Source organism: Arachis ipaensis, chromosome B2, assembly GCF_059453495.1.
Source record: "Arachis ipaensis isolate K30076 ecotype BB chromosome B2, ASM5945349v1, whole genome shotgun sequence".
In the NCBI taxonomy this organism is placed as follows: Eukaryota; Viridiplantae; Streptophyta; class Magnoliopsida; order Fabales; family Fabaceae; genus Arachis; species Arachis ipaensis.
This window is the reverse complement of record NC_142437.1, coordinates 76005107-76017471: the sequence shown is the minus strand read 5'-3', so window position 1 is coordinate 76017471 and position 12365 is coordinate 76005107. Positions and strand designations below refer to the sequence as shown.

Here is a 12365-nt window from a genome sequence, read left to right as displayed (position 1 = left end):
AGATGGGAGGAGCCACAAGGATTTGATCAACCCTCTTGGCAACAACCTCCACCAACATACTATGACCAAGAGCCATTCCAAGAGGCATACCAGGACAATGGTTACGAGCCACACTATACCTATGAGCCCCCTCCTCAACATAATTTTGAACCACCATACGCACAAGTCCCTTACCACCAAACACCCCCATATGACCCTAATCCTTACCCACCGTACCAAGAGCCTTACGAGCCATACTTCCAAGAATCACCACCTCAATATACACCATCTCCATATCCTTATCAAGATGAACCACCTTCCTATCATGAGCCCTTTCTCCCAACAAATGAACCCTCCTATCCACCCCCAAGCTCCCATAAATGATACCTTTAATGTTATTCACCAAGGGAAAAGAGAGCGTCAAACCACACTTATCTCTACTCTCATTGGTCTCACCTCTAAACTCTAAAATCTTATATCTCGCATGGACCAACCCTCTACCTCCAATATTCAACCCTCAAGCTTTACTGCACCACCACCCTCCGTACAAGAATACCCATATCCATCAATCCAAGAGCAACATGATCCTAATTATGCTATTGACCCGGAACAAGAGAGAAGGGATCGTTTTAGGGACGTAATGGATCGGTTTTATGCACAAATACTTCAAGAGAAGCAAGAGGAGGCCCAAAAGGTAGAGGTAGGACTTAGGAGAGACCCTTGAAGATGAAGGAATAGTTGAAGAATTAGTGAAGGTTGAACAAAAGAGGGAAGCTCCATCATTGAAGACAACTCTACACTAAGCGACATCAAGGAGGAGTTTGATTTTGTATTAGAGCAAGTGGAGAAGGCTGAAATTATCAAAGAAGAGGAAGTGGTTGAAGACTTAGGAGATGTGGAATCTCCATGGGAAAGTCAAGTCATAGAGCCTCCTTCCAAGACGTTTGAATTTGATGTTGAGGAGGGTGTATAACCTCCAAGGCATATCATGGTTAAAGACTTTGAAGAGGTTGATCAAGAGATGGAGATTAAAGAAGAAGAGGCACAACCTTTCATGCCCTTGGTAAGCAATGAAGAAGAGATTGAATTGCCAGAGAACTACCAAGAGGAAGAGGTTGAAATTGAAGACGCTTGCAAAGAGGTGGAAATTGTCAAGAAAGAACACAAGGGAGTGATGCGGGGAAAACTTGTCTCTCAACAAATCTTCCTTCGGCAAGTGTACCGAAGTTGTCGTCAAGTAAAAACTCACAATAGAGTGAGGTCGAATCCCACAGGGATTGATTGATCAAGCAACTTTAATTAGAAGAATGTTCTAGTTGAGCGAATCCAGAAATTGGGTTGAGAGTTGCAGAAAATAAAATGACGGGAATGTAAATAACAGAAAAGTAAATGCTAGAATTAAAGGACTGGAAGTAAATGACTGAAAATAAATTGCAGAATTATAAATGGGAATGGGGGATTTGCTCATAAAAGTAAATCGCAGAAATTAAAGAGAATGGGTAAGATTAGAGATGGGGAGTTCATTGGGCTTAGGAGATGTTGCAATTCTCCGGATCAAGTTCATTTTCATCTCTTCCTCAATCAATGCACTCATTGATCTCCTTGGCAATCTTAAGTGATTGAATTGCAATTCCTTGCAATTCAATCTCTCAAATCTTGATCAATAGCCAATTCCTTGGTCAATTGCTCATGAGAAGAGATGAAGTATGGTCACTGATTATACCACATGCATTTCTCAAACCAAGTATTGAGAGGGTTACAGTCACATACCCATCCAAACCCAATTTGGTCCAGCATGAGAAAGCATTTCTAGCTTGATCTCTTCATTCCTCTTCCAAGGTTCAAAAGAGATCCAAGTTTGAATAGCTTCTCTTCCAAGATAACTACTCAATTGGATGAAGATCGAAAGCTTTCAAGTAAAATCAAGAGGAAAGATAGAAGAAAAACAATGAAAATTAGTATTGATCCATCAAATTACAACAGAGCTCCCTAACCCAATGAAAGGGGTTTAGTTGTTCATAGCTCTTGAAAATGAAAACAAAGATGGAGAATACATCATAAAACTAGAAATTGCAAAGAAAGTAAAATACAGAGAGTGGTTCTTCAGCCTCTAGAACTCCTTTACAATTCAAAGCTACTCCTATATATACTACTCTTCTCAGCTTCTAGTTCACTCTTCAAGTCTTGGGCCTTTGGATCTTGAGTTTGAAGCAGTTCCTTTCTTTATTTGGGCTTGGCTTTACTTGCAGAGAGAAAGTGCGGAGTGGGCAGAGACTTAAGCTCAGGGCGTAAGGAGTGTTAATCATTTAGTGAAAGTCCAAGTTCGGGAACGTTAGTGACACTTAACATTGTCACTAACGTTCCAATGCACGCCTTTTGCCTCACGTTAAAACCCACGTTAACTAGGTTAACGTGGCTTTTAACGTTGCCTTGTCAACCTTCGAGAATGTTAGTGACACTCAACATTGTCACTAACGTTCCAGTGTGCCCCTTCTTGCTTCACGTTAAAGCTCACGTTAACTAGGTTAACGTGGCTTCTAATGTGGCCTTTGCCATCCTTCGAGAACGTTAGTGACATTCAACATTGTCACTAACGTTCCAATGTGCCCCTAGGTCTCACGTTGGAGTCCACGTTAACTAGGTTAATGTGGCTTCTAACGTGGCCATCTTTTAGCCATCCCAACGTTAGTGACAATGTTGAGTGTCACTAACGTTGGCTCATCCTTCATTTCTCATCGTTAGCTTCCACGTTAACTAAGTTAACGTGGAAGTTAACGTGACTCTTGGGGGTTGTGTGGTTGCTTCAACGTTAGTGACAATATTGAGTGTCACTAACGTTGTCGACAACTCTTCATCCTCTACGTTAGTTCCCACGTTAACCAAGTTAACGTGGGAGTTAACGTGGTACTTTGCACCATAGGCCAACGTTAGTGACAATGTTGAGTGTCACTAACGTTGGCTTCTCTTCCCCCCTTTAACGTTAGAGGCCACGTTAACTAGGTTAACGTGGCTTCTAACGTGGCCACTTATGAGTGATTGCCAACGTTAGTGACAATGTTGAGTGTCACTAACGTTGGCTCAACTTCTCTTCTCCACGTTAGAGTTCACGTTAACTTGGTTAACGTGACTCTCTAACGTGGGCATTGATGGCTTTTTTGAGAGTGTTATTGGCAATCACTTTTCTCATTAATCTTGCAAGTTACCTCCCCTTTTCTTGCTTCTTTTTGGTCCTGAAATCAAGCAAGAAAATGCATCAAAGCTCTAGTCCAAGTCATGAGTAATGCAACATAATATTTGTCACTAAACTTATGCAAAATCCTCATGAAATCATGTGAAATGCATAATGTATGCTTGAGTTAAGGCATAAGTGAATATTTACCCAAAACTAGCTTATTTCTTAAAGAAATGCATGAAACTAACCTAAAAACAGTAAAGAAAAGGTCAGTGAAACTGGCCAAGATGCCCTGGAATCACAACACCAAACTTAAAGCTTGCTTGTCCCTAAGCAAGTACTGGAACAAGAGAATGATGAATGGAATATCTAGAGGAATGAGTCATCCTTGTGGAAGTCATATTACTGATTTTATGGTGGTTTCATGCATAGCAACTTAGGTTCATTCCATTACTGGCTTTCAGACCTTTATTCTGTCCTAAAACACCCACTTTGTTCATATCCCATGAGACTTTTATTCATTGATCCTTTTATTGTTATTTCAAGGGTTATTTGTGTTATTTAGGCTAAGTGCTCTGTAAGGGGGCAACTCTTTAAAATAAGCTTTCAGCCAACACTCCCGAACCAGTTGGTTCAAGGTGCTAGGTGTTGAAGCACCCCTAAGGACTTACTCCCTCAAGTCTCTCCCCCATACATACACACTACAGGCATTTAGTTTATTTATTTTCTTTTCTTGAGACCTTGGTGTCCAGCACCTCTTTGGGTTACTAAGTGTTCTGTAGTGAAGGTTACTCTTGATAGTGGACTTTCAGCTGATAATCCCGAGTTATTTAACCCAAGTTACCAAGTGATAAGGCACCCCTAAGAGCTTATTCATCCAAGTAGATCCCTCACACAGGAGCACCACAGACACTTGCCTCAAGCTTAAAACCATTGATGCCTAGCCTTATTGCTTACTCTTTTTCTTTTGTTTTTTTTTCACTTCCATTATTCTTTCCCTTTTCTCTTATTAGGATCTTGTCATATGCTCAGTCTCATGGGTATATCCAAAGTCAAGTATTCAGGATAGATAGTTGTCCTCCTAACCTTGTGGTTGAACCAACTTAGCTAACTTATGACTACCCCAAAGATTCATGAATGCACTTCAACAATATGAACTCTACCCTGGTCTTTTGAAAACAATCATTCTCTTCTTCATTTGATTTAAAATGGACAAGCTTACAAGTAAATAAGGGAATGATGCAGTGACATTTAAACCAGAAATCATGGACCTATTCAGAAAAAAAACTTAAAAGACAGAATTTTTTTTTAAAAAATAAACATGACATAGAAGCAGGTTCTATTTCATACAAGATCTTCCTTATTTAAAGCATAGAAAACGATGGACTAAAAGGAACTCCACCACCTTTCATTCATGTGGATGCCCGTGCTCCCCTCCTTGCTTGTCCTCATTGTGTCTCTCTTGAGTGCTTGTGCTCCCACTTCCTTTGCCTTTTCCAAGCAGCTTCTTCCAGAAACCACTATCTTCCATCTTCTTCTTGAGTGTCTCCTTTTGTTGTTTCACTTTTCTCTCTTCTTGTTCTACAAATTCTTTTTGGACCTCATCATATGTGGGGATGGCATAGTGTAGATGATGCATATTACTGGTCATGTAGTTCAACTCGGCTTGAGTGTTTACATAGAACTCCTCCCTATGTAGTTGCCTTCCTTCATTGAGTACACTGAACTCATTGAAAGTTTTCATTTGGGCTATCTGCCGCTGGTTGAGCTCTTGCAAGTGCTTCTCTTGCTTCTCATTCACTTGGTTGATGGATTGAGTGAGCTGGGAGTATTGTTCCTGCTGCTGCTCCATTTGTTGTTTTTGCCATGCTTCCTGTTGACTCAGCCGGTTCAGTATTTGCTCTTGTCCTTCCATATGTCTTTGTCCTAAATCTTCAATGGCTCTTAGAAGGTGAGTCATATTCAAGTTGGCTGGGTCATGATGTTCTTCTTGTTGATATTCTTCCTGATGGTATTCTTCTTGATGAGCTTTTTCCTGGGCCCTTTGCCTTCCTATATGTGGCCTTCTTAGTTGCTGAGCCGGTGTGGTATAGACCATTCGCTCGAGTGTGACTGGCCTCCCTGGGTTCACCCAGTCTGGGCTGCTGTCCTCAAATATTACCTTGGCCTTGTTGCACAAGCGGAGAATGGTGTTGGGGTACCAAAGTCTAGCACCTGAGTGAGCTTTCTCAGCTGACTCTTGTATCCCTTCGGCAATGAGCTCATGCACTTTGATTTCCCCACCTTGTACTAAGCATTGTACCATAGTGGCTCGATTGATGTTAACCTCTGAATTATTAGCAGCTGGTAGGATGGACCTCCTTACAAGCTCAAACCACCCTTTGGCTTCAGGGTGAAGGTCTTCCCTTTTTATGAATTTTGGTCTCCCATCTGAATACCTCTCCCAGTCAGCGGCTATGACACAGATATCTTATGCTATTTCTGAGAGCTCATCCTTATCGGGGCTTCTACTTATCCTTGCCTGATAACTCTCCTCATCAAAATGAGGTGATTTCAAGTGAAGAGTTCTTGTTATGGCACTTGGGCTGAAGTCCACCTCCCTTCCTCTCACATAGCTTTTGAAGGTTGGGGCTTTGGTCTTATCCTCTCTAACTGTATTTGCATAGAATTCTTTGATGAGGTTTCCATTGATCTTCCCCTCTGGACTGGTGAGCAATTGCCACCCCCTCTGTTCGATTTTTCTCCAAATCTGTGGTGATTCATTGGCATTAATTTGGAAGATTAATTCTGGCAATATCCTTCTGGCACTTATCCGCTCAAATTCATGCTCATGAAAGGCAGTCTTGAATCTTTTGTCATCAAAAGGAGTACTCACCATAGGTTCCTTCCTCTTTTGCCTCTTTGAGCTTGATGATGCCATGACTTGAGTTGTTGTTTGAGGGGGTTTGAGGCTTCGGATAGATGAAGAGTGGGTTGGTTAAAGCAATGTGTGATGAAGGGTTTAATGTGCCAATAGAAGTGTGGAGAGTGGGGATTTGAATGTGAGGAGTGAGCATGCACTAAGGTTCACTTATATAAGAAAATCATGAGTGAATGAAGGGTGTGGATTGCATGAATGTTTACTAGATGGACGGATGGGGTTGTGTATGAAGGAAAAACAAGGATCATCACTTAATGAGAGTGATTGGTTTGGTCTTCAAGGGTCTTCTTTCTCCAATGTTGCATGGCAGCGTTTCCCCATGCGTTCCCTCTTGAGACATGTGTGTAGTGCTCTTCATTAAGTGGTGAAATCTCCCCCATTTAATTGTCCAATCAATCCCTTTTCATACGTCTTTTTCTTTCCTATAAAGATTTGAATTAAGGAAATTAATATCATAAAAAAAATTTAAACTCTACGGCTAGAATAAAATGAAAGAAAGGATTTGATTGTTTATTTATGAATTCCAACTAACTAACTAACTATTGGTCGTTCCTTATATGCATTTTGGTGGCACCATGGGGTGACACCAAACTTAGTTTGAAGCAATGTGATGAAAAGTTTTGTTCAAAGCTTCCAAGACTAGCATGCATCTTGGTTTGCTTTGAACACCAAACATGTTATTCACTATATACTGCATGATAAAGACTTCACCAAGTGTTTGTCAAGTTTGGGTTGAAATCATAAAGATTAACTTATTCATTATCATCTGAAAGCATATAAAACATGGGTTGCCTCCCATGAAGCGCTTCTTTAGCGTCACTAGCTTGACGTTTTTCTTTCATCACAGTGGTTGGTAGTGCTTAAAGTCCTCCCCTCTTGCTGTGGACTTGTATCCATTGGTTGGATCAATGATCTCCACATGTTCCAGGGAAAGAACTCTGTTGATAGTGAAGACCTTAGGTAATTGAGATGGCACAGTAGGGAGATTAGGGGAAATATCTAGGAAGTAGGCTGAGACAACTCTATCCCCTGGAGAGAAGTCTTCCGTAGGGATCTTCTTGTTCCTCCATCTCCTTGGTACCTTCTTCTTTGTTTCTTTTGAGGTTACCTTCCCCTTGGTGACCTCTTTTCTCCAAGGAGTTGTGATGCTGTCTTCACCTGCCTCTAGAGGTTTGGGTTCCTCTAACTTTTCCTTGAGCTGTGGCAATTGCTGTTTTCCTTGTTTGTCAGTTAAGGGGGTCTCAGAACGAACTGGCTGTGCTTCAGTGCTTGTTTCCTCCTTCAGTGTCTCATTATCATTTGTGCTTAGTTCCTTGTCCTCTTGATCTGTTTCTTGTGAGAGTTTGAAAACATTGAAGCTGAGTCGTTTATCATGGATTCTCAATATTAGCTCCCCTTTCTCTACATCGATAAGTGCTCTGGCCGTAGCTAGAAATGGTCTTCCCAATATGATTGGGTGAGTGTGACTTTCTTCCATGTCCAGAATGACAAAGTCTGTTGGGAGAAAGTACTTCCCAACCTTTAGCAACACATTTTCCACCACTCCTATTGTTTGCTTTTGAGTTTTGTCAGCCAGTCTGATAATGACATCTGTGGGCATTATCTCATTGATCTGCAGCCTCTTCACCAGGGATAAAGGCAGTAAGTTGATGCTGGCCCCTAGATCGCATAGTGCTCTGTCGAACATATTTTCACCTATGGCACAAGGGATATGAAAACTTCCTGGGTCTCTTCTTTTTGTAGGCAACTCAGGTTGAATAAGGGCACTACATTCCTTGTTCATCACTATAGTCTGCCCTCCCTTGAGTGAGCTTTTCCTGGGAAGAAGTTCCTTCATATACTTGATGAATGCAGGCATTTGTTGAATTGCCTTGATGAATGGTATGTTCACATGCAGAGATGCAAACAAGTCTAGGAACCTTGAGTATATTCTTTTTCCCATAGCACCATTGAGCAGTTGAGGGAATGGTGCATAGAGCTTCAGCAGCTCTTGTTGTGAGATTTCTGGTTCTTTGTGATCTCTATCCTCCTCCTTTGTTGAGTTGTCTTCAGGTTGTTTGCACATTTTGCCTTGCTTGTCTTCAATCTCTTGATCACTTGTAGTGACCATTTTGCAATCTTCCCATCTTACTTTCTTTGCTTCTCCCTTGGGGTTTTTCTCAGTGTCACTTGGGAAGCTATCAGTAGGTTTGGGAATCTTCTCAGCTAAATATCCCACCTGGAATTCCATCTTCCTAATGGTTTCTCCCTGGCTCTTAATATTGGCTCGCACCTCCTCTTTGAACACCTTATTTTCTTGAATCTCTTGGCATATTCCTTCAAGTAAGGCTTCAATCTTAGAGAGCCTGTCATCAATTGATGAGTGGTTCGGAGCAGATGTGATATTTTGGTTTTGATAAGTATGTGGAGAAGTGTTATTGTGGGGGTGTTGAGATGTCCTCTGGGTGAATTGCTGGTGAGCTGCATTGTTGTTAGAGTTGTAACGTCTCTGGTCTTGGTTTTGCTCTTGCTCACTTCCCCACCCAAAGTTCGGGTGATTTCTCCATCCAGGGTTGTAAGTCTTGGAGTATGGATCATAGTTTTTCCTTGGTGAATTCCCAATGTAGTTGGCTTGCTCCTGACTCCCTTCTGCTTCTTGGTTTACTCCTTCTTGTGTTGTTGATGAAGTGGAGATTGTTGCTACTTGGTTCATCTCCATCTTCTTGGTGAGGTCAGCCAGCTGCTGGGTAATGAGCTTGTTTTGGGCCAACAGAGCGTCTACATTGTTTAGCTCCATCACTCCTCTTGTGTTCCCTCTTTCGGAAGCATAGAAGTAGTCGTTTTCTGCTACTGTTTCAATAACATCTATGGCTTCCTCAATGATCTTCTTCTTGTTCAAGGACCCTCCAGATGAATGGTCTACTGCCTTCTTTGACTCATAAGAGAGCCCTTCATAGAAAATGTGTAGTTGGACCCATTCGTTGAACATGTCAGGTGGACACCTCCTTGTTAAGTCTTTGAACCTCTCCCATGCTTCATACAGAGTCTCACCATCCTGTTGCCTGAAGGTTTGAACCTCAGCTCTCAGCCTATTGATTCGTTGAGGAGGGTAGAATCTTGCTAAGAATTTGTTCACCACATCCTCCCAAGTTGTCAAGCTCTCCCTTGGGAAGGATTCCAGCCACTTGGCTGCCTTGTCTCTGAGTGAGAAGGGAAATAAGAGCAATCTATAGACGTTAGGATGAACACCATTAGATTTCACTGTGTCACATATTCTCAGGAAGGTGGTCAAATGTTGGTTGGGATCTTCTTGAACACCTCCTCCAAACGAACAGTTGTTCTGAACAAGGGTGATGAGCTGTGGTTTAAGTTCAAAGTTGTTGGCATGAATTGTTGGCTTTTGGATGTTACTTCCACAATTGCCTGGGTTTGGATTAATGTAAGAGCCCAAAACTCTTCTATCCTCCCCAGCATGATTTGCTCTACCTCCTCTGCCATGGTTGTGAGTCTCTTCTTCATGATGATTTTCCATGTTTTCTTCCATGTTTGGTTCAAAGTATTCCTCAAACTGTTCCTCTTCTTCTTCAGCACCAACTACTCGTTTTCCTTTTGCCTCCCTCCTTAGTCTAAGGAAGGTTCTCTCTGGTTCAGAATCAAAGGAAGTTGAAGCCCCGCTTCTTCTCCCTGTCATACAACCAACAAGTACAAGCAAAGAAAATAGGTGTAGACAGTATTTGTGTCAGAGTTATTGTTAGTTGTGGGTGATGCAATATATCAAACAGTTAGTGGGTTAGCAAACAGAATTGAAAATAACAAAGAAAAACAAACGGGTAGAGGGAGAAGGGAAGAAGTTTAGCTAAAACAAAAAGTAAATCACTCAAACAGAAAAATAAAATTCACAAAATAAAATGCTCAATCTAGTGATCTTCCAATCTAATCATTGTTGATGCACAATCAATCCCCGGTAACGGCGCCATAAACTTGATGCGGGGAAAACTTGTCTCTCAACAAATCTTCCTTCGGCAAGTGTACCAAAGTTGTCGTCAAGTAAAAACTCACAATAGAGTGAGGTCGAATCCCACAGGGATTGATTGATCAAGAAACTTTAATTAGAAGAATGTTCTAGTTGAGCGAATCCAGAAATTGGGTTGAGAGTTGCAGAAAATAAAATGGCGGGAATGTAAATAACAGAAAAGTAAATGCTAGAATTAAAGGACTGGAAGTAAATGACTGAAAATAAATTGCAGAATTATAAATGGGAATGGGGGATTTGCTCATAAAAGTAAATCGCAGAAATTAAAGAGAGTTGGTAAGATTAGAGATGGGGAGTTCATTGGGCTTAGGAGATGTTGCAATTCTCCGGATCAAGTTCATTTTCATCTCTTCCTCAATCAATACACTCATTGATCTCCTTGGCAATCTTAAGTGATTGAATTGCAATTCCTTGCAATTCAATCTCTCAAATCTTGATCAATAGCCAATTCCTTGGTCAATTGCTCATGAGAAGAGATGAAGTATGGTCACTGATTATACCACATGCATTTCCCAAACCAAGTATTGAGAGGGTTACAGTCACATACCCATCCAAACCCAATTTGGTCCAGCATGAGAAAGCATTTCTAGCTTGATCTCTTCATTCCTCTTCCAAGGTTCAAAAGAGATCCAAGTTTGAATAGCTTCTCTTCCAAGATAACTACTCAATTGGATGAAGATCGAAAGCTTTCAAGTAAAATCAAGAGGAAAGATAGAAGAAGAATAATGAAAATTAGTATTGATCCATCAAATTACAACAGAGCTCCCTAACCCAATGAAAGGGGTTTAGTTGTTCATAGCTCTTGAAAATGAAAACAAAGATGGAGAATACATCATAAAACTAGAAATTGCAAAGAAAGTAAAATACAGAGAGTGGTTCTTCAGCCTCTAGAACTCCTTTACAATTCAAAGCTACTCCTATATATACTACTCTTCTCAGCTTCTAGTTCACTCTTCAAGTCTTGGGCCTTTGGATCTTGAGTTTGAAGCAGTTCCTTTCTTTATTTGGGCTTGGCTTTACTTGCAGAGAGAAAGTGCGGAGTGGGCAGAGACTTAAGCTCAGGGCGTAAGGAGTGTTAATCATTTAGTGAAAGTCCAAGTTCGGGAATGTTAGTGACACTTAACATTGTCACTAACGTTCCAATGCACCCCTTTTGCCTCACGTTAAAACCCACGTTAACTAGGTTAACGTGGCTTTTAACGTTGCCTTGTCAACCTTCGAGAACGTTAGTGACACTCAACATTGTCACTAACGTTCCAGTGTGCCCCTTCTTGCTTCATGTTAAAGCTCACATTAACTAGGTTAACGTGGCTTCTAATGTGGCCTTTGCCATCCTTCGAGAACGTTAGTGACATTCAACATTGTCACTAACGTTCCAATGTGCCCCTAGGTCTCACGTTGGAGTCCACGTTAACTAGGTTAACGTGGCTTCTAACGTGGCCATCTTTTAGCCATCCCAATATTAGTGACAATGTTGAGTGTCACTAACGTTGGCTCATCTTTCATTTCTCATCGTTAGCTTCCACGTTAACCAAGTTAACGTGGAAGTTAACGTGACTCTTGGTGGTTGTGTGGTTGCTTCAACGTTAGTGACAATGTTGAGTGTCACTAACGTTGTCGACAACTCTTCATCCTCTACGTTAGTTCCCACGTTAACCAAGTTAACGTGGGAGTTAACGTGGTACTTTGCACCATAGGCCAACGTTAGTGACAATGTTGAGTGTCAATAACGTTGGCTTCTCTTCCCCCCTTTAATGTTAGAGGCCACGTTAACCTTAACTAGGTTAACGTGGCTTCTAACGTGGCCACTTATGAGTGATTGCCAACGTTAGTGACAATGTTGAGTGTCACTAACGTTGGCTCAACTTCTCTTCTCCACGTTAGAGTTCACGTTAACTTGGTTAACATGACTCTCTAACGTGGGCATTGATGGCTTTTTTGAGAGTGTTATTGGCAATCACTTTTCTCATTAATCTTGCAAGTTACCTCCCCTTTTCTTGCTTCTTTTTGGTCCTGAAATCAAGTAACAAAATGCATCAAAGCTCTAGTCCAAGTCATGAGTAATGCAACATAATATTTGTCACTAAACTTATACAAAATCCTCATGAAATCATGTGAAATGCACAATGTATGCTTGAGTTAAGGTATAAGTGAATATTTACCCAAAACTAGCTTATTTCCTAAAGAAATGCATGAAACTAACCTAAAAACTGTAAAGAAAAGGTCAGTGAAACTGGCCAAGATGCCCTGGCATCAGGGAGTGGAGCTTGCAAGATCATTAG

At 41.2% G+C, this 12365-nt stretch overlaps 1 non-coding gene across 1 annotated transcript; it reads left to right on the top strand.

Annotated features, from left to right (window-relative positions):
* Positions 1 to 9037: 9037 nt before the first annotated feature.
* LOC148574441 (small nucleolar RNA R71) lies at positions 9038 to 9141 on the top strand. The gene has a single exon (XR_015906627.1). It is a non-coding gene; the product is annotated as a small nucleolar RNA R71 (small nucleolar RNA).
* Positions 9142 to 12365: the final 3224 nt, after the last annotated feature.